Source organism: Pinus tabuliformis, chromosome 8, assembly GCF_031772625.1.
Source record: "Pinus tabuliformis cultivar Carrire ecotype Pingquan chromosome 8, CPIR1, whole genome shotgun sequence".
NCBI classification, from domain to species: Eukaryota; Viridiplantae; Streptophyta; class Pinopsida; order Pinales; family Pinaceae; genus Pinus; species Pinus tabuliformis.
The window spans coordinates 1,379,456,683-1,379,479,597 of NC_142294.1; the positions used below are offsets into that span (position 1 = coordinate 1,379,456,683).

Below are 22,915 nucleotides of genomic sequence, written 5' to 3' on the forward strand. Positions count from 1 at the left end.
AATGTGAATATGAAAAATGCAGCAGCATGAAGTTTTTTTGTTAAAAAAAACGAAATGTAATGGGCAGCAGCGCATGTAAAAGAAATTTTTCTTTACAGCAGTAAATGTAAATGCAGTTTTTGTTGTTTGCATCTGAAATGCAAGTGAGACACAGCAACAGTGCGATTGTAATCAATAAAGGGGAGCAGGCAGCAGCGTGAAGTTTTGGTTGTTGTTCATTGTGAAAACAACAGAAAGGGAATGCGCAGTAGCACAAGTGAAATGTAATGCAAAGAAAACACAACAGCGTGAAATCTTTGCAGTTATTCTGTTGAGAAAACAAAAGGCAATACGCTACAGCGCGTATGTGCTAAATGAATGTAAGAGACAGATTGAAGTGCCTCTGAAGAAGACATGTTGGAGAATCCCTCTGTTAAGAGGAAGATCTGTTGTCTTTTGGTGAATCCCTCTGTTAAGAGGAAGATGCTTTTCAGCATAGTGTGGTAAATCCCTCTGTCAAGAGGAAGATGCTTTTTAGCATACACTGGTGAATCCCTCTGTCATGAGGAAGGTGCTCTTCAGCACAGTCTCAGGTGAATCCCTCTGTCATGAGGAAGGTGCTCTTAAGCATAGTCTCAGGTGAATCTCTCTATGTGAGGAAGATATTCTTGTAACAGCAGTTGGTGAATCCCTCTATGTGAGGAAGTGTTTGGGTATGTTTGAACGCCTAGCAGTTGAAATTAAAGGGGAGTGTTGGAATATTAATTCCAACTGCAGGCACCGTGGACGCAGCGTGGACAGCAACTCAGCCAGCACGTACAACCCCGAAACCGCTCAGCGAAACCAGCAAGCCGTTTGATGCATTTTGGACCGCTTTTGTGGTGAGAGCAGTTTCCATACACACGAGCCCGATCCAGTTAATTTTAGCCACGCGTCCTCAGCCAATTCCGCTTCCGTACTGGTTTATCGGACGCTAAAGTTCAGTGTGAAGTGGGCTCCCGATATTCATTCCAGCCGTCCGATTGCCTTCGTTGTTCTCCGCCGTCAATTGCTTCAAAGTTGCATTCGAGCCAGCATTTAAAACTTTGCGTGGAGTAAAGTTGAAGTTTGGTTGACCGCCGGTAAAAATTTAATGCTTTAATTGTGTTCGTAGAAGTATTGGTAAGAGTCTTTAATTTTAATATATTTTTTTATGCTGGAGGTATGGGCATATGCTCTTACGTGTTATATCTTTTTGTATGGCATATATATTATATGTTATGTTGTTGTTCGTGTTGACTATTGTAAAACGAAGCCGCAGGGAAAAACCAAAAGAAATATTGCACAACAGTGCATAAAGAAAAATGGGGGAGCGCATAAGCTTTTGGTAATTTTTTTTGTGTCAACCTGTGGTGAAGCAAGGTGTGATACCGCACAGCAGTGCGAATCAAAAAAATCAGGTTGTTTCATTTTTGCACATGGGAGAGAGGTGAGCTCGCGGCAGCGAAAGGAAACAGGGGGCAGCATGGGTTCACAATTTGTAAATCGAATATTGCACAGCAGTGCATAAATGAAGAAGCAGGGGAGATCTTTTTATGAAGATAATTTTTGTATGTGTGAACGCACAGCAGTGCCAAACAAAAGCCCAGGTTGAAATGTAAATGTTTTTGGTTGCCCAAACGAAGGGAAGGAAGCAAGAGTAAAGTTTTTTTTTGTGAATATAATGTAAATCTTACTGCATATGAAAAATTTATTTTTACAGCAATATATGTAAAATGTTTTCACACCAGTAAATGTAAAAGGGTTTTACAGCTGTAAATGAAAATAGGTTTTTACACACCAGCAGTGTAAATTCTCAGGAGGAGACAGAGTAAATATTTTGTTGGTTGAATGTATTTTTGGTAAATCCCTCTGAGTGAAAGAGGACGTATATGTATCAGGCATTTATGTTTAATGAATAGAAATCATTTTCTGGGTATGTAATACTCTGTTCTCAGTCACTTTTTTAAAAAGCTTCCCTGTGCAAAAGATCCTGTGGAGAGAAGGAAACAGAGCATTGCCTCTGTGTGTTTAGTTTTTTTTGTTTTTGGGATTTTACCAGGAAAATCCCCAACACAGAATTGACAACTCCATAAAAATTAAGAGAACACCAGGTTGTGATCTGTACTGCTGAGGTCATTTCAGACGAAAGGGGCGAAGGAACGCTTAAAGAAACTGAGAATGTGGACAATTGCATACTCTTAAAATTTTGAGATTGTTTATTTTCTCAAGATTTTATAATAAGGACATTATCTCACACTCCATTATGGTCAACTCTCTCAATCGATTCAACAATTCAGAGGAACCGGATTGCTATAGTACAAAGGTCCATTTTCACTTATAGTAATGAATGGATGTTTGACTGACAGTAGGAGAAGACGATGAGACCACCATCTGTTAACACAAGAGCAGAGCAGAAACTTGCAAGGTCGCTAAAGAATCTGGATTGCAGTGAGTAGACCGAGGCGTTACCATGCACATGATGTGGCATCTCAAGAGCATTGCGTTGGGCTGATCCTCCATCTCACATCCGGGAGGAGATGGTGGCATAAAAAGGGCTAAATTTGAATAAAATACATGAATGTGACCCTTAGACACAGAGTAAAGGTATTCAAATAAACAAAAAAAACTAGCCAACTTAAATATACTTAACAAAGATCCATGCACATCCTTCTATTTTTACATTGCAATTTTACAGATACAGAAGGTTCATCATACAATATATTAAAAACATTAACCAGTGAAAGCCAAAGGAAATTTCAGAGTGTAATTCCTTCTATATTTTTGGCCTAGTTGTGGATCTTCAGGTTGGTGAGAATGTTGTTGTTTACTAGATCAGCCAAATGATCTAGGTATTGAAATGGCCCAACTCGAATAACAAGGCCCTGAATCAAATAACCCAAGATAGCCAACATTGCAAGCCTTCCACTCTTGACCTCTCTCAGCTTCTCATGGACTTCTTGTTCTTACCTAATCCCAGAGGATTGAATAAGGGACCTTCGGGGTATGCGGGATTACCTGAACCACCCAAGTACTTCTCAAATCCCAAGAAATATTGTTTTCCCATCTATCCGAGGTTTTAGGTTTTTGTAATCCTGTAATCTTTTGTGTTATGCAAATCCCATAAGGGTCATCTCTAGTACAAAAATGTTGGGAATTTTTTTTGCTAAAATTCCAAAAACAAAATCACAGAACAGAGAACAATGCTCTGTTTTTCTCCATAGGATCTTAGCACAAGGGAAGCTTTTAAAAAAAGTTCTGAGCAAACAGAGTTTTTCCTCATACAAAATAAAACTTGTATTCATTAATCAAAGAAAACTTCAGTTACAAATTTGGGATTCACCAAGAACATTCAACAAAAAAAAACTACTCTGTCTCCTCCTGAGATTTTTACACTACTGTGTGTAAAAATCTCTTTTACATTCACTGCTGTAAAAACAAAATAAAAACTCTGTCTCTCAAAGATTCAATGGTGTGTAAATTTTTCATTTACGCTGCTGCATTCTTTTTTTCATCGCACTGCTGTGCATTTCATTGCTTCCATTACATACATAGAACCAAAAAAAAATTACATCTTGTTTTACTTATGACCTAAGACAAAACTCCCGTGAAAATAAAAAACTATAAACTTAAAATCCTTACCAAAACTTACCAACCCACAGTAAATTAGATTTACTGTTTCACTGACATTTACTATTTTACTGACGGTCAAAATGAAACTTTTACTCCACGTTAATCTCATGTTGCAGCCTTTTACTTCAACCATTAAATTATGCGATTTGCGATTTACAATTTGATCGCATCGCGAAATCGCATTTGGCGAAAGGGAAAAAAAATGAAGCATTAACATTTGGGTGCGATCTGTAATGTGTGATAGGATCGCATCGCACCATCGCAATCGGAGAAATCAAGTGAACAGACGGAGGCTCCAAGGATGCATGCGATTTGCGATCTGCGATCTCATCACATCACAAAGGTAAAGAAAAACAGTTTGTTGCAGTTGAAATTATATTTCAACACTCCCCTTTAATTTCAACTGTTGGGTTATCGGTCATACCGAGACATTTCCTCAAAAACTCAAAAATTTTCTGCCCCAATGGTTTGGTTAGAATGTTTGCAACCTGCTCTTGAGTGCTGCAATGTTGTAAAACAATTTCTCCGTTGTTCACCAATTCTCTGATGTAGTGAAACCTTGTATCAATGTGTTTCATTCGCTTGTGAAACACAGAATTCTTGGACAATGTAATAGCTGAGCTATTGTCACAAAAAATCACCGTTGCTGTTGCCTGCTCTTGGCATAGACTTCTTAACAGTCTCCTCATCCAAACCACTTGACATGCTGCTGCTGTAGCTGCCATGTACTCTACTTCTGCTGTAGACAACGCCACAATTGGCTGTTTCTTGGAAGCCCATGAAATGGCTCCTGAACCCATGTGAAAAACGTAACCGGATGTGCTTTTCCGGTCATCTATACTTCCAGCCCAATCACTATCGGTGTAGCCAACTAAATCTGAACTTTCTGAAAAAGTATACAAAATGCCAAATCCTTTTGTACCTTTGACATACCTCAGAATTCTTTTTGTTGCTTGCCAATGTGCTTCTTTTGGCCTCTCCATGAATCTGGAAATTAAGCTAACAACAAACATTATGTCCGGCCTAGTTGGAGTTAAATACATAAGGCTGCCAACTATGCTCTTGTACACGCTAGGATCAAAATATTTGCTACTGTCCTCTTTCCTGAGTTTTAATCCCATTACTGTGGGAGTGACTGCTGCTTTGCTGTCCTGCATATTAAATCTTTTCAATACTTCATTAACATATTTTGCCTATGAGATAAAAATCCAATTTTCATTTTGATCTACTTCTATCCCTAAGAAGTATTTCAGCAAACCTATGCCAGTCATCTCAAATTCATCTTTCATGACTGTTTTGAAATTTTCAATGAGGTAGTCATCATTACTTGTAAAAATAACATCATCAACATACAACACTACAATTAATATTTTACCATCCTTTTCTTTGATGTAGATGGTGGGTTCTCCCTCACACTTTGCAAATTCATTTTCCAGTAGATAGGAATCTATCCTACTATACCATGCTCTTGGTGCTTGCTTCAGCCCATAAAGAGTTTTCTTCAATCTGCACACTTTGTGCTCTTGGCCTTTCTTCTCATAACCTGGAGGTTGTTCAATGTAAACCTCTTCCTTTAACACTCCATTTAAGAATGTTGACTTCACGTCCATTTGGTAAACTTTCCACTTGTTTTGTGCTGCTATGGACAACAATGCTCTCACAGTTTCCATTCTTGCAACCAGTGCAAAAGTCTCCTCATAATCTCTCCCATACTGCTGCTTGTATCCCTTGACAACAAGTCTTGCCTTGTGCCTTTCTATCTTGCCTTCAGCATTTCTCTTGGTCCTATAGACCCATTTAACTCCAATGACTTCTTTACCTTTTGGTAGCTCAACCAAATCCCATGTCTTGTTTCTTTCTATGGCATTCATCTCCTCATCCATAGCTTTTATCCATTTCTCATCCTCAATTGAATCTTCGAAATGAATAGGGTTATCAACATGACAATACAAAGCAAATAAAGAATTCATTCCTTCATCATAAATGTCACTTAAATTTCTGAATTTTTTACCTCTTTCATTTGGTGTGCAAGTGCTTGAAGACGCACTTGAATTTCCTCCTTATGGTGTGCTTGGAGAAGCACTCTCATTTCCCCTCAAGGGTGTTTCTTGTTGTCCTTGTGTTGGCGCTGCTGTTTGGGGATGTGTTTCAGCCAACTCTTCATCATCTTCATCATGAGACAAACAGTTTTTAACATTAACTGTTTTCTCTATGCTTCCATCCCAAGCTTCCTCCTCAATGAACTGAACATCTCTGCTCACAAAAAACTTCTTGGTGGATGGGATATACAACCTGTAAGCTTTGGATTCCTCACTTTATCCAATGAAAACACATTTCTCCCCTTTGCTGTCCAACTTCTTCCTTAGTTGATCTGGAATGTGTGCATAATCCACAAATCCAAAACTTTCATGTGGGTGACTCCTTGCTTTCTCCCACTCCATGCTTCTTCCAGCACTTTGTTCATCACAACTTTTGTAGGACACCTATTCAAAATATATACTGCACAGTGTACAACTTCAGCCCAATAATCATTTGGCAAATGCTTTGCCTTTAACATGCTCCTCGCCATATCCATGATGGTCCTATTCTTTCTTTCGGCAACTCCATTTTACTGTGGAGTGTACCTTGTGGTAAACTGCTTATGTATTCCATTTTCTCTACAAAACCATAGGAATTCCTTGGAGATATACTCACCTCCTCCATCAGTTCTCAAAAATTTGATACGCAGCCCACTTTGATTTTCCACAAGTGCTTTAAAATTTTGAAATTTTTCAAACACTTCACTTTTGTTCTTCAGGGAATAAACACAAGTCTTTCTGGTGAAATCATCAATGAATGTTAGAAAATATTGGCTGTCTGCTAGTGATGGAGTTTGCATCGGTCCACATAAGTCTGTGTGGACAATTTCTAAGGGTGCCTTTGCCCTTATGATTTTCCCTTATGGAAAACTTTCTCTGTGTTGTTTCCCCAAGATACAACCTTCACAAAGCTTGTCTGGTTTCTCTATCAATGGTAATCCTCTTACCATTCCTTTTCTACTCAACAGGTTAAGACCTCCAAAGTTGAGATGTCCAAATCTCAAGTGCCACAACCAATTTTCATCTTTTGGTTGGCTTTGGAAAGCCTCTTGGGTAACTGCTACAATTACTTCTTTGTTTTTCAAATCTGCCCTTATTCTGAGAGGGAACATCTTGTTCCTTGTCATCTTCACTTCGGCAATACATCGTTTGCTGGGTGCTCTATCCATGATGGTGCATACATCATTTACAAAGAAAACATTGTAACCCTTTTGAACAAACTATCCAATACTCAAGAGGTTACACTTCATTCCAGGAACATAATAGACATCTGCTATGGTTTTCTTTTCACCTTTCTTTGTAAATATTTTAACTTCTCCTTTACCCATAACAAAAATTTTGCTATCAGTCCCAAGTGTGACTTGTGACTGCACACTTTCATCTAAAGCAGAAAACAAAGCTATGTTTCCTGTCATATGGTTGCTACAACTAGAATCTAGAAACCATATATCTTCACTGTTTGTTTCAGCCATGCTACAAGCTAAAAGCATATTATCCTGGCTTATTTTTTCTCTAGGGATATTTGCACTAGATCTATTATTCATATCATGCTACTTCTTCCTACATTCATTGGCATAATGCCCATATTTTTTACAATAATAACATTGGACATTGGATTTTTCATACCTTTGTTCTTGAGCATGATGTTGTCCACTTTGTTGGCTGTTGTCTTGGCCTTGGTTCTGATTTGGATTGCTGCCACTTCCTTGAGCATTTGCTGGACTGTTCCTTCCACCTCTGTTTTGTCTTCTGCCTCTTCCTCTCTTGTTTCCTCTGCCTTGACCTCTTCCTCTTCCAAATGACATCTGGGTCTTGAAGGCTTGCTCTAGAGATGAGTTTTCATTTCTACTCAACCTCTGTTCATGTGTTATCAGTGATGCATGAAGTTCATCAACTGAAAAGTTTGAGAGATCCTTTGTCTCTTCTATGGTGGTGACAATCACATGGAACTTTGAGGGTAGGACCCTCAATAGTTTCTCCACAATCCTCCTTTCTTCAAGAACTTCTCCATGAGTCCTTATTTGTGTGACCAGACCAATCACATGTGTGAAGAATGAGTCAATACTATCTGACTCCTTCATGCAAAGATTTTCAAAATCTCTCCTCAGCGACTGTAGTTTTGCTGTCTTTACTTTCTCCATGCCTTGATAGGCTTTCTTGAGAGTTTGCCATGCTTCTTTGGATGTCTTTACTGCTGCTATCCTTGGAAACACACTCTCATGCACTACTTGATACAAAAATACAAGGGCTTTTGAATCATTCTTCTTGTAGTTCTTCAGCAGATCTTTCTCTGCCTGAATTAGATTATTAAACTCATTTTCATCTGCTGGTTCTTTAAAACCGTCTTCAACTATTTCCCATAAGTCTTGTGAGGCAAACAGGGCTCTCATGGTTATTGCCCAATAGTCATAGTTTTTTTCATTAAACTGTGGGAGCTGAGTATTAAAAATACCCATACTAGATCTGGTGCTGGCCATTCCTTGCATTCTCAACTATGCTTCAAATACCTGACTGTGTATTTAAAATAACTCACCGTTTCTTCAGCAGCAACACAAAAAAATCTTTGAGAAATACCTGGATCCTTTCTTGACTGAGTCTTCACTCTGCTAGAGAAGTTGCTGCAACAAAAGGAACCTTCCTTCAGCTTCTTTGACACCTTCAAAGAGCCTGGACCAGCTCTGATACCACTGTTGGGAATTTTTCTTCTAAAATTCCAAAAACAAAATCACAGAACAGAGAAAAATGCTTTGTTTTTCTCCATAGGATCTTAGCACAGGGAAGCTTTTAATAAAAGTTCTGAGCAGACAGAGTTTTTCCTCATACAAAATAAAACTTGTATCCATTAATCAAAGACAACTACAGTTACAAATTTCTTCCTCTCTCTCAGAGGGATTCACCAAGAACATTTCAACAAAAAAAACTACTTTGTCTCCTCCTGAGATTTTACACTGCTGTGTGTAAAAATCTCTTTTACATTCACTGCTGTAAAAACAGACTACAGAGAATTACATTCACTGCTGTAAAAACAAAATAAAAACTCTGTCTCTCAAAGATTCAATGGTGTGTAAATTTGTAATTTACGCTGCTGCGTTCTTTTTTTCATCGCACTGCTGTGCATTTCATTGCTTCCATTACATACACAGAACCAAAAAAAAATTACATATTGTTTTACTTATGCCCTAAGACAAAACTCTCGTGAAAATAAAAAACTATAAAATTAAAATCCTTACTAAAACTTGCCAACCCACAATAAATTACATTTATTGTTTTACTGACATTTATTGTTTTACTGACAGTCAAAATGAAACTTTTACTCCATGTTAATTTCATATTGTAGGCCTGTACTTCAACCATTAAATTATGCGATTTGCGATTTGCGACTTGATCGCATCGCGAAATCGCATTTGGCAGAAGGGAAAAAAAATGAAGCATTAACATTTGGGTGCGATCTGCGATATGCGATCGAATCGCATCGCACCATCGCAATCAGAGAAATCAAGTGAACAGACGGAGGCTCCAAGCATGCATGCGATTTGCGATCTGCGATCTCATCGCATCGCAAAGGTAAAGAAAAACAGTTTGTTGCAGTTGAAATTATATTTCAACAAAAAAGAGTGAAAGGGTCAGACCAACCTGTTGGAGGAATGACTCCAGTTCGGACCTAGGGAAGTGTGGTCTCCTGTGGGATTAGCCCAAGTTTGCCTAAAGATTTCAAGAGCAGTGGCTCCAACTGCACCCAGCATTGTGAATCATTCGTTGATGATTTCTCCATAAGAGAGCCAACCTGGTTCGATAAAATCTCTAGGTCCTTCAGGATCCATCAAGCCCAATGGATCAAATCCAAAGTCACCAGGTAGGCTGCAATTACCCAAATATATTCAAATAATCAGAAGAAGAATCACCATTCCATATAACTCTTTGAGAATTTCATTGGTGTCCTACTTCTATAACTTTTAAGTTTTTATGGATAACAAGTTGAAGAAGAGGACATTAAACAAATTGTATGAATTGTCTAACCTTAACCCTTACAGGCAGCATGGGATATGCAGCATGAATATACAAATTAGTTAAAATCATGGGTAAACAACAACAAAAGTTATCGAATTTGGCATCCTTTTCAGATTACAAATTAGTTAAAAGCATGGGTAAGCAACAATAAAAGTTCTCGAATTTGACATCCTTTTCAAAGAAACTCCATTCAATATAGTATATTAGCAAACAATGATCCCACAATAGTTAAAAAAACTACCTCATACCCAGCCAAGTTGGTCACCAAAGACCTCAAAATCAACTCATCCTGAAATAAACAAGAAATCAAGACCTTACCTTCACTATATCAGTTAAGTGACTTTACGACATTCACTTTTCATGAGGTAGGCAACCCTACCTAAGGGAATTCATAGAAGGGGATGGAAAGAAAATCAGCCCGTTCTCCCCCACCCCAGTGAGCTTCACTTAAGTTTCAGATAAACAACAATAGGTGGTCAAAACAGGCAACCAAAACAGACCATCAGATACAAGGAAGAATGTATGTTGGGCACTGGATCATTTGGTATTGTCTTCCAATGGCAATGGCACAGAGACTGGCCACATAATTTCAACAACAATAGGTGGTCAAAATGGGCAGCCAAAACAGACCATCAGATACAGGGAAGAACGTATTGTGGGCACTGGGTCATTTGGTATTGTCTTCCAGGCCACATGCTTAGAAACTGGAGAGGTCGTTGCCATAAAAATGGTGCTGCAGCATAAGAGATACAAGAATAGAGAACTGCAAATTATGTGCATGCTTGACCATCCTAATATTGTTCAACTCAAACATTGTTTCTTTTCAACTACTGACAAAGATGAATTATACCTCAACCTTGTATTGGAGTATGTACCTGAAACAATGTATCAAGTTACAATATACTATAGGAGGATGAACCAACGTATGCCATTGATATATGTCATACTCTACACCTATCAAATAAATGTCGTTCTCTGGCTTACATCCATGGTGTTGTTGGCATTTGTCATCGTGATATAAAACCTCAAAATTTATTGGTTGACCCCATATTCACCAGTTTGAGCTTTGTGACTTTGGCAGTGCCAAGAAGTTGGTGAAAGGGGAGGCCAATATATCATAAATATGTTCGTGTTATTACAGATCTCTAAAACTTATTTTGGGCGCTACAAAGTATAATCGAAAATGGATATATGTTCATTGGATTGCTGCTTCGAAGAATTTCTCCTTGGATTGCCCCTGTTACGGGAATAGATATATGGTCATTGGATTGCGTCTTAGCAGAATTTCTCCTTGGACTGCCACTGTTTCCTGGAGAAAGTAGTGTTGACCAGTTGGTGGAGATCATCAAGGTTTCGAGGACTCCAATTCGAGAGGAGATTAAGTGCATGAATCCAAACCATAAAAATTTTAAATTCCCTCAAATTAAAGCACATCCATGACACAAGGTATTTCACAAACTTACACCTCCAGAAACAGTGGATGTCGTATCAAGACTGCTCGAGTATTCTCCAAACCTTCACTGTACTGCTCTGGAGGCTTGTGCGCATCCTTTCTTTGATGAGATGCTTGATCCCAATACAAAATTACCAAATGCTCATCCTCTACCACTTCTCTTTGACTTTACACCCCAAGAGCTGTAGGGAGCCTCACCAGAATTATTTCAGCGACTTGTGCCTGAGAAATCTGCCAAAACAACTTTAAGCAATGAGTTTTATATATCACATATATGTTCGCGTTATTACAAAGCTCCATAACTTATTTTTGGAGCTACATACTATACTATGAAAATAGATATATGGTCATTGGATTGCATCTTAGCAGAAATGCTCCTTGGACTGCCTCAGTTTCCTAGAGAAAGTGGCGTTGACCAGTTGGTGGAGATCATCAAGGTTCCGGGGACTCCAACTCGAAGGGAGATTAAGTTCATGAATCCAAATTATACAGAGTTTAAATTCCCTCAAATTAAAGCACATCCATGACAGAAGGTATTTCACAAATGCAAACCTCCAGAAACGATGGATGTTGTATCAAGACTGCTCCAGTATTCTCCAAACCTATGTTGTATTTCTCTAAAGGCCTGTACACATCCTTTCTTTTATGAGATGCATGATCCCAATACACAATTACCAAATTCTCGTCCTTTGTCACTTCTCTTTGACTTTACACCCCAAGAGTTGCAGGGAGCCTCACTAGAATTATTTCGACGACTTGTGCCTCTTTAATCTACCAAAACAACTTTTAAGCAATGAGTTTTCTACTCTATAAGCATAGAGACCACCACCACACCACACCAAATAAAACATAACACAGGGTCAGGAAAACTCGTACTTCTGAAAAGATGGTTCTCCAAACTACCTCTGGGCATAAATTCATAAACCAACACTCTTTCCTCGTCCTCACAACAATAACCAACACACATTTCATATCCTTTCAATATATGTTTTATGCAGTTAAACAAGAATGAGACTCACTTAATCTCTGCCTAGGTCTACAAGAGGGCCTGCACTCTCTATAGGATGCAGAGATAAAATGATGGGTTTTTCCAGTTCTCTCTCCCCCAACCCTTACCCTTTATTTTGAACAAACAATTTTGATTGTTAAAAAACTTTGCCTTTTTCTCTCCTCTCTCAGGTCTTCAAATTGAAAGTGAAGTAAATTGTGAAAATGCACCACTGGTTAGAACATTAGTGTTGTGCATTCCTAAGCAATAATGGTGATTGGAACTGTGCCATGGTACACCTAATCTCAAAGAAACTGTGCCACAATCTACCCAGTTTCCTGACATCCCAGGGGGCAACCAACAAATTTACATTCTATTTCACAAGAGACTTGCAACAAGAATCTAGGATCAAGTGGCTTGTTAATCAAGAATGATCTACAATATCCCAACATTCAAACATATTGGAGCATTTTATCTCCCTATCAAAGATTCTTTGGTCCGTAACTTCATCTTATAATTGATATCATGTCATCCTTTCAAAAAATTCCAACCAAATTAAATTTTCAGAGAATTCTATTTAACATAGCCAAGATGAAGAAAATATTGGAGCGATAGTTCTTCACATTATTTACTATATGTTTCACTTTTCTCTAAGAAAAATTATTGAATTATAACTCACTAGTTAAATAAGAGTTCACATCAAATTTTTTGACTCAGATATTGGCATCTAGTGATTCTGTTTCATCAATTTTGTAGATGGAAAAAGATAGCAAGGTGAACACAAGTCGCTACAAGAATTATTTATGCAAAAGCACAGGAAAATAATTGTTTGATTAAAGCCATCTATAAAATGTTCATGAATATTTTGAATCTAAAGACACTGTATTATTCTATTCTTAATCGGTTATTTGCCAAGACCACGGATGCAATCCTATCAACTCAGACTCAACTGGAAGAAATAATCATTATCCAACCATGCAGAGAAGGCTACAATAACATAGAAAGTGTAAGAAGGCATACATATGTTTCTATTCACTATGAAGATATGACATTTCACAATACTTTGTCACAGAATAAAGTTGTGACCTTCAATTCTTGAGTTCCTGTGATTGGTGACAAATCAAACAATCAAAAAATTGAGATAACCCTTTCAACATTAGAGAGTTTCACTTCCAAATATTTGTAGGATGATGTTTTCCTTAAATTCATTATGGCATCATGAAAAACATAAAGATAAGATGAAATGTATTTTCTAAAAAAGGGTTTTCAATTTTTTTAAGTTAATAAAAAATTTCAAATGGAGAAACGAAAACAAATACAAATATCTAAACAAGTTACAACAAACAAATGAAATGGAATTATATAGTGACTGCATCTCATGCTAGAACAGATAGTAGAAGGCAAGTTGACTGTTTCCCCTCACGCTTGTAACCTCAACATCAATTCATCTCTTTAGTTCCAGAGTTCATCATAAAGCTACAACAACTCCCCTCCATGCCCAGTACAGGGAGGCAAGATCATTTCACCAGGTTCTTCCGCTCCAAGGGTATTTCAGTCTTGAATGGTATAAGAGCTATTGTCAAGGGTTATTTACAAGTTACAACCCCCACTACTAGTCCAATGACCTTTTCTCATCCTGGAGCACCCACTTGATGGCATCATCAAGCTCTACATCAAGAATTTTGTGTAATAATTTTGATTTCACTCATCGTGAAAACCTCCAAATTCGATCCTGGGGACCACTGCAAGAATTCCTCCACTTCCCATAGTGTCAAAGGGTTGTTTTTAGAATTCATTTTCGACCATGATAGCTTCTAAAATGATGTCATTTTTCTGATCTCTGTAGAGGATTTTGGCTGGGAAGCTTGACATTTGACAACGCTCACGACCACGAATTCCTCTTGTGTGAAAAAAATCTTCATCAACCCCTACCAACACACTGTATTCTTACTATTGTTCTAAGCAGAGATGGGATTTTCTAATAAAACTATGACAGAGATGGCATTTTTTGATAAAAATGTGATTTTCAAGATAAAACTATGATTTGTAGGTGACAAAAGGTGTTGTGTTTATGAGGTTCGAACCGGGAACAACAAAGGAGGGGATGGCTTCTACAATGCATGGATCTCTAGGACGTGTTATGCGTAGGGTGGAAAATGCGAGCTGAAGAAGGTTGTACTCAACAACACGCCAAATGCAAGTCGAAGAAGGTTATTGAGGTGTTAACTCCTAGGGTTAACTCCCAACCTCAAAAACATTGGTAAAAAAAGTTTACACAACCTCAAAAACATTGATAAAAAATTTACATGTGTTAAATTTTGATGGGTGAGAATGACGAAAATGGAGTGAGGGGATTGGTTGGGCTAAACAGTGTTTGCCCAACCAACTTCATAGAGAAAATGCCTTTTGGTGTAACAATCACTTCAAACATTATAGCTGAATTGATTGCTTCAAACATTATAGTTGAAATGAGTAGCGACTTGCTTACTTCGTGCCTTGTAGCTCTGCATGGCTAAAGTTTCATTTGTTTGATTTTTTCCACACTAAAAAAATTAGTTTGACTTTTATGTAATTTTGAAATTTTATGAATGATTTAATTAATATAATTTTATATAAAATTAGCATATTTATATTATTAAAGATGGTTGATATATATTTTTCAATACTTTTTTTCAATTTTTTTAATCAATATATGAAAATGACATTCATATATCAACCATATTCTTTAGTGTGATTGTGCTAATAGAAAACCAATGTGCATGGGACAAATTCGTAGACAATGGTTGATTATGGTTAAAAATAGTTGTTAAGGGTTAACCATGGTTGAAGAGGATTGATGAGATTGATCATGGTTGAAACGATTCACTGAGGTTGAAGAGAGTTGATCAAGGTTGACCATGATTGATGTCACATTAATGTTAATGTTGATGCTAAAATCATAGTTACATTAATGGTTGAAGAGAGTTGATGAGGTTGACCATGGTTCAAGGTAGACTTTGGTTCAATATGGTTGCTTATGGTTGACCTTGGTTTATCATGTCAACCATGTTTACGAGGGATGTTGAGTAGAGATTATGGTGGACTAAACATGACCATGGATGACCATGTTAACCATGTTTAACTTGTTGACCATGTGATATGAATTTATGACGGGAATGAAATGACATATAGATTTATAACTAGAACACAGAGAAGTGTGAAACTTGACTTCTATTAATAAATGGAAAATGTTGAAACTATATAAATGTAGAATGAAAACAAACTAGCATGAATGGTGGTAGCTTCTTTTTTAGAAGAGATGTGGTCGCTACACACCTCCATCAAATTGTCTTAGAATGAGGCTCATAGGAATTTTTCATCATAAAGAAGCAATGACAAAACCTAAACATCCAAAAACCTAACCCTAGGAAATGAAGTGTTAAATGCTTGTGGAACCCAATGGGGTATGTTGGAACGTCAACTTCTGAGGGTTGTAACTTTGGCATACAATTTATATTTGGTATGCATGATAACTCATTGGAAATGTCTATTTGAGATGTACAATTTCCAACTATCGACAAAGTATATGAATTTTGTTGGTGTATTTCCCCAATAAACATCATTGAGTGCCTCAAAATAACTTCGAAATTTCAAGACCTAAAAATTATATAAAAAGTTACCAAAATATAAATTGTGTTATGAACCAGTGGAATAGGTGGATGACCACCGATATCCACCTCGACTAGTCCTCCACCCTTAGGAAGAAATGATATCCATTGTGTTGATTTCCTCTATGAGATAGGAAAACTTCTGCTAAGATTGGTCCCTGCTAAGCCACTTGGGTCGGTGTAGGAGTTGGATTGCTTTGACAACTTGATACAACTAGATCCTAGATTGTTGAGTGTTCTTAATTTGTGTTACCACGGCCTAATCAAATGTGACATGTTAAATTCAAACTAGTTTGATCCTCATCAATGTCATATGCTCCACAATTTTTTATGTGTCTAACAATGGTGAAAAGTATGGGAAAAGGTAGTCCACATTGAAAATTGGGTGCAAGCCATGGAAGAGGGGATAGTTAGCTCAAAAGCATTGTCACCCACAACCTTGGTGATGGTGTAAGGTCCATAGTGGAGTGGTCGAAGCTTCTAATGGGCCCCTAGAAGGTGTTCCTTTGGTAAATGTAACTAGACCATCTCTCCCACTTGAAAATTGTGTGGCACTTGGTGCTAACCATTGTGTTGTTTGTAGTTAGCATTGGCTTTTCACAAGATATCATGGACCTATTGGTGGATGTGTTGAATTCATTCATTAAACTAGGTAGCTTTGTTGGTCCTAGATTGAACATGTACAAATTCTTCATGTGTAGTTATGAGGGGCAATGCGAAAACAATGGTACCCAATGGTTGAAATCATAGGCCCACTTGAAAGGGTTGATGACCAATTGAGCTATAGAGAGATGTCTTATAGCTATGTTGAACATAGGGGAGACCCTTATCCCATGTGTGTGGATTTCTAGAGTTGTACATGTAAAAAATGTGTACGATCATTCTTTTGATGACCTCTGCTTGGCCAATCGTCTGAGGTTGGAAGGAAGTTGATTTTGTGAGGTTGATGTCAAAAAGTTATCAGAGGCTCGAATAGAATGCGCTAAGGAACTTGCTATCCTAATTTGATATGATGGTGTGTGGGATCTCAAAATGTGCCCACACCCATTCGAAGAAGAGCTTGGCAATGACTTCTACTATGATTCTCTTCTTGTAGGGTGTTAGAATGGCCATTTTAGAAAATATATAAATGGCCACAAACATATTCATTTATATGCTTGATAAAACAAAGGCCACACATATAGTCCATTGAGATGGTTTCAAAAGGTTGGTTAGGAGTAGGAAAAAGGGGTGTAAAGGCCTCTCTTGTTAATGGATAGTTTGGTAATGTCACATGTGGTACATGACTTGATATATTTGCCTATGAAAGTTTCAACCAATAAAAATAATTTTGCATTAATTCCACTATTCTATCCACTCCAAAGTTCCTAGGTAACCAACAATAATGTTCCTCCCATATCATCTTGGGATGCTCGCTTGAAGGAACACAAATGTGTACCAAGTAGCAAAATAGTCCATCATGGAGGTGGAATTCTTGAACTTTCTTACTTATCTTCAACATCTAGCATATGGAAGTGAATTTCAATTCATTGTTGTATAATTGTGGCCACCTAGAGGTTTCATGCCCACAAGAGTTGAGAACTATGGCCAATGCCACAACCAAGGGTTGACTGAGGTATTCTATGACATGATCATTGATACCCTTCTTATATTTGATGTTCAAATGGAACTTTTGTAGGTATACTGACAGTTGTTGATGGCAATTGTTTTCTAACTTAACTTGTGTCTACACAAATTGAATAGGCATATGATCCATGTTGATAAATGTCTCTTTCCCCAGAATATAATGTTTCCATTGTTGGTAAGCTTGCATGATGAAATACATCTCCTTATAATAGGTGATGTATCTCTAGATAGTATGAAAGAGTGTTTCTCTAAGATAGGACATCAGGTGTCCTTGCTGAATGAGGACAGCACCAATAGCATAGTCAGAGGTATCTATCTCAATATCAAATGGTTCTTGTAGGTATTGGAGGGAGTGGACTAGTGCAGAGCAAAGAAAGTGTTTTAATTCATTAAATGGCTTATGTTCTAATTAAAACAAGAAAACAAAAAAACTTTACTTTTTCTCTACCCTGTTGGAAATAATACTGAGAGGGGGGGTGAATCAGTATTATCAAGCAATTTACCAAATCTTCCTTATTTGATCTTTTGAGTTATTCTTGCATATCAGTACCATAAAATAATGAGCATGAATAAAGAAAATAGACAGTCACACCAAAGAACACAAGATGTAAGGTGGAAACCCAATGCGGGAGAAAACCACCTGCTGCAATATGTCTCTATCTTCTTTCAAGAAATTCTTTTTACAATGATTTTGTACTGGTGCAGTCCTTTACCAGCACGCAGGCTGCAACCTGCAGAGAGCTACAACTCTCTCTCGTTTTCCAGTCTCTCCTGGAAGGGAGCTACAACCCCCTACTTCTTTTCATGAAGAATCAAATGATCAACAAGTATACAACAGATACAGTCCACTACAGATATCAGATCAGTAATTACAGAAATAACCCAGAACACCTTATGAACAGAAATATACAGTCAACAGATCATCTTAAGACAGGGACGCATATTTTCTTTCTGTGACCTGCGACTGGACGCAGTCTACCTTCCACTGTTCTGCGTGCTGACGCACTGTTCCTCTATGCTTTGCTGCGACCGGCGCACCCAGAAACACTATCGCGCCGCGTCTTTTGCTTCAGAGACGCACCCAATAACACAGTCGCACCGCGTCTTTTGCCTCAGAGACGCACCTGAGCCTTTACTGTACTGCGTCCCGGCGCACTTTCCCTTCACTGAACCTGCGTCCCTTCAGATATAAAAGATATGAGGACTTCAGAACCAACCCAAACACTCAGATCCACAGATCTGATCATGCGCCATAGAGATCACAGTCCATTAGAAGATTCGCCTTCATAGATCTGGACTAGATCTCACCAAAAGATATTCAACCAAGATGATGCATAATCCAAATGAACTCCTTTGCTTTATATAGGCAAGCTTCTCCCCAAAACATGGAACAAAACCACGAGCCGACACCATAGAAACACAAAACCGTCGGCTAGATACCACACAAGAAACCCCCACGTGCTTTTCTCTGCCTTGAAATGTGTGCACTGGGCGGACGCACCTCCTGAACAGCTGGCCTGCGTCCCTGGACGCGGGTTCTGTATGGTATACCTGCGGGGACGCACTTGCTGAACATATTTCCTGCGTCCTTCTTGATTTATCACCTGAATGGGTTTGCCATCAAGGACAACACCTGAATCATAATGCCAACAATCTCCCCCTTTGGACTTGATGGCAACCACATAATCTTCAGCTTCATTCTCCCCCTTTGACATCAAGGGCAAAGGGTATGCTCCCCCTATGCTCATGCATCTCCAGATCTGTAACCAGAAATCCATCATGAAGGAGATAGAGACATATTGCAGCTATTTCCAAGATCTCCTTTTCCATAATGCCAAGAATGCATTATGTGCTCCCCCTGAGCCTATACCACCAATAGGAAGATGATCAACAGTAAGATGATGCATCAACAACCCCCAGCTTTTGCCTGAGGTATTCAAAAGTGTCCCTGGGCAACGGTTTGGTGAAAATATCAGCAACTTGTTCCTTAGAAGGAACATACTCCAACTTGACCTTCTGTTCAAGTACTTGTTCCCGGAGAAAATGGTACTTGATTGGTATGTGCTTGGTTTTTGAATGCATAACCGGATTCTTTGAGATGCTGATTGCACTTGTGTTGTCACATAAGATAGGAATAGGAGGTGTACAAGTGATGTGATAATCCTGCAAAGTCTGCATCATCCAAAGAAGTTGGGTGCAACAAGATGCAGCAGCAACATATTCCGCTTCAGCTGTAGACAAGGCAATTGAACTCTGTTTCTTGCTGAACCAAGAGACCAGTCTGGGACCCATAAAGAACGCACCACCACTTGTGCTTTTCCTGTCATCCACGCTTCCGGCCCAATCTGCATCTGTATAGGCATGAAGAGTAAGATCTGTATCTCTAGGATACCATAAGCCATAATTTTGAGTCCCTTGAAGATATTTGAAAATTCTCTTTACTGCTTGAAGATGAGTCTCCTTCGGATTTGCCTGAAATCTTCCAACTATTCCAACTGCATGCATGATGTCTGGTCGGGTACCTGTCAAATATAGTAAACTTCCAATCATAGATCTGTAGGTTGGTTGATGTACTGCTGCAGATTCATCATTTGCACTGAGACTACATCCTGTGACCATGGGTGTACATACTGGTTTTGCATCTTCCATGCCATATTTCTTTAAAATCTGCTTGAGATACTTGGTTTGAGATAAAAAGATTCCTCCTTCCTTCTGTTGGATTTGCAAACCAAGGAAATATGTCAGTTCTCCTAGCAAGGACATTTCAAATTCTTTCTGCATGACTGAGGCAAAGCTTTGACTCATAGCTTCTTCATTACTGCCAAAAATAATGTCATCAACATACACAACAAGTATTAGCAATTTGTCATTTTCAACTTTTATATACAGATTGCTATCTGCTGAACCTTTTAAGAAACCTTGTTGATGAAGATATTTGTCCAACCGGTAGTACCAAGCCCTTGGAGCTTGTTTGAGACCATAGAGAGCCTTTTTCAATCGGCATACAAGATTTGGATCATTTCCAAGAATGAACCCATCTGGCTGTTCAATGTACACTTCTTCTTCCAAGTCTCCATTCAAAAAGGCTGATTTCACATCCATTTGAAATACTTTGAATTTCTGAAAACTTGAGAGAGCAAGGAACATTCGGATGGCCTCAAGTCTTGCAACAGGAGCAAAAGTTTCTTCAAAGTCTATTCCTTCTTGCTGCGCATACCCTTTACAAACGAGTCTGGCTTTGTTTCTAATTACTTCTCCATTTTCATTCAATTTATTTTTGAAGACCCATTTTGTTCCAATAACATTCTTATCTTTTGGTCTAGGAACCAGCTCCCAAGTGTTGTTCTTTTCGATTTGCTCAAGTTCTTCATCCATTGCTTTCACCCAACATTCATCTTTGCATGCCTCTTTCACATTTTGTGGTTCGGTGGAGGAAAGTAATGCCAAATAGCTTGAAGCTTCTGCAACTGTTCTTCTAGTTTGTATACCTGCTTCTTTTTGTCCCATGATCTGAGATTCTGGATGGTTCTTCTGAACATATCTGGATGGAGTCTTTTCTTCTATTCTTGTCCGTTCTTCTACTTCTTCGTGAGGTTCTTCTTGAGATTCTTCTTGAGGTTCTTCTTCTTCATCATTCTGTCTTTGAGGGTAGCTCTCATCTTCTTCGATGTCTTCACGATGTATTTGCCTAGGAATATATCCCTTTTCATCAACCACTACATCAATGCTGTCAACAATTCTGCCAAGTCTTTTATTGTAGCATTTGTATGCTTTGCTATGTGGAGAATAGCCAAGAAGAATGCCTTCATCTGCTCTAGGATCAAGTTTGCCAAGCTGCTCCTCAGTATTCTTGATATAGCATTTGCTCCCAAATATTTTGAAGTGCTTTACCGAAGGAGTTTTACCACTCCAGAGCTCATGAGGGGTTTGAGTGCTGTTCACCCGGACATTTGTCTTGTTGAGAATAATAACCGCAGTATGTGCAGCCTCACCCCAGAAGGTTGCGGGGGTTCCTGATTCATCAAGCATAGCACGAGCCATTTGTTGGATTGTTCTGTTCATTCTTTCAACAACTCCATTTTGCTGAGGCGTTCTAGCTGTAGAGAATTCTCTCCTTATCCCATGTTCATCACAGAAATCGAAAAATTCATTTGAAGTAAATTCCCCACCTCTGTCAGATCTGAGGCACTTAATTTTGTGACCTGATTCATTTTCAGCCAAGGCTTTGAAGGTTTTGAATTTTTCGAATGCTTCATCTTTGTGCTTCATAAGTCCTAACCAAACAAACCTGGAGAAATCGTCAATAAATAATATCAAGTATTCCTCTCCTCTAGGTGTTCTTTTTCTGAATGGTCCACATACATCTGTATGTACTAGCTCAAGAGGCATGCTGGCTGATCCTTCTTTCTCTGGAAAGTTAGTTCTGGTTTGTTTTCCAAACTGACATGATCTGCATATGGTGTTGTCAGGAATTTTGATATCTGGAAGATCGCGAACTGCCTGATATTTGCAAGCTTTCCTTATTTGTGAGAAGCTTAGATGTCCCAACCTTCGATGCCATAACCAGTGCTCTTCATTCTTGCTTAGATAGCATTGTTGTTGTCCTTCATCAAATATGTATAGATTATTTGGAGTTCTCTTTCCTTTGAGAACTGTTTTACCTGTATCAAGATCACGAACAAGGCATCCATTTGATCTGAATATAACCTCGGTTCTTTGATCACACATCTGGCTGACACTTAGTAGATTATGCTTCAATCCATCAACAAACAAAACATTTCCAGCCTTAACATCTTCTTTTAAAGGAGCAATACCTTTTCCTTTTATAGTTGCAGGAGTATCATTTCCAAAAGAGACTTTCTTTCCCTTTTCTAAATTAGAATAAGACTCAAGTTTTTCTTTATCACCTGTCATATGCTTCGAACATCCACTGTCAATGTACCATAGATTTTCTTGTCCTTCTGCATAAAATGCTATCCCACATCTTTCTGTTTGAGGTTCCTTTATTCTCCATGTTTTGGCGCCTGAGGCTTGTTCCTTTTTCTGCTCTTGTACCTTTCTTTCCGGAAACCTGCTTCTGCATTCAAAGTCTTTATGTCCAAAATTATTGCAAATAGAACATTCAACTTCATTTTCAAGAGCTGAAAAGTTGTTATAGGTCCTTTTTGTAATTCCTGTCATACTTCTTTGTTTTTGAGCTTCCCTAGTCATGATTGTTTTATACGCAACACATTGAGCTGCTTTGTGACCAAAGTTATGGCAAGAAAAGCATTGTCCATTGAAGAAGCTTCTGCGATTATTGGATCTACCAGCCAACTGATTGTAATTTCTATTTTCATCTATTCTTGAACCAAATTGAGAAGATTTTACCTGTGGCTGGTTGTGGCTTTTGTTCACCCTTAAGCTGGATTGCCCCTGATAGTTTCTGCTTGACATTTGTCCCTGCTTTACCTGATGATCTTCCTTGTGCTCTTGCTCATTTCTT

The 22,915-nt window shown here is 38.4% G+C and overlaps 2 pseudogenes; one reads left to right on the forward strand and one right to left on the reverse strand.

Moving 5' to 3' along the window:
• Positions 1-2,786: 2,786 nt before the first annotated feature.
• LOC149240669 (photosystem I chlorophyll a/b-binding protein 3-1, chloroplastic pseudogene) lies at positions 2,787-9,618 on the reverse strand (annotated as a pseudogene).
• Positions 9,619-9,783: 165 nt separating this feature from the next.
• On the forward strand, positions 9,784-11,357 carry LOC149240670 (shaggy-related protein kinase epsilon pseudogene; annotated as a pseudogene).
• The last annotated feature ends 11,558 nt before the right edge of the window (positions 11,358-22,915 follow it).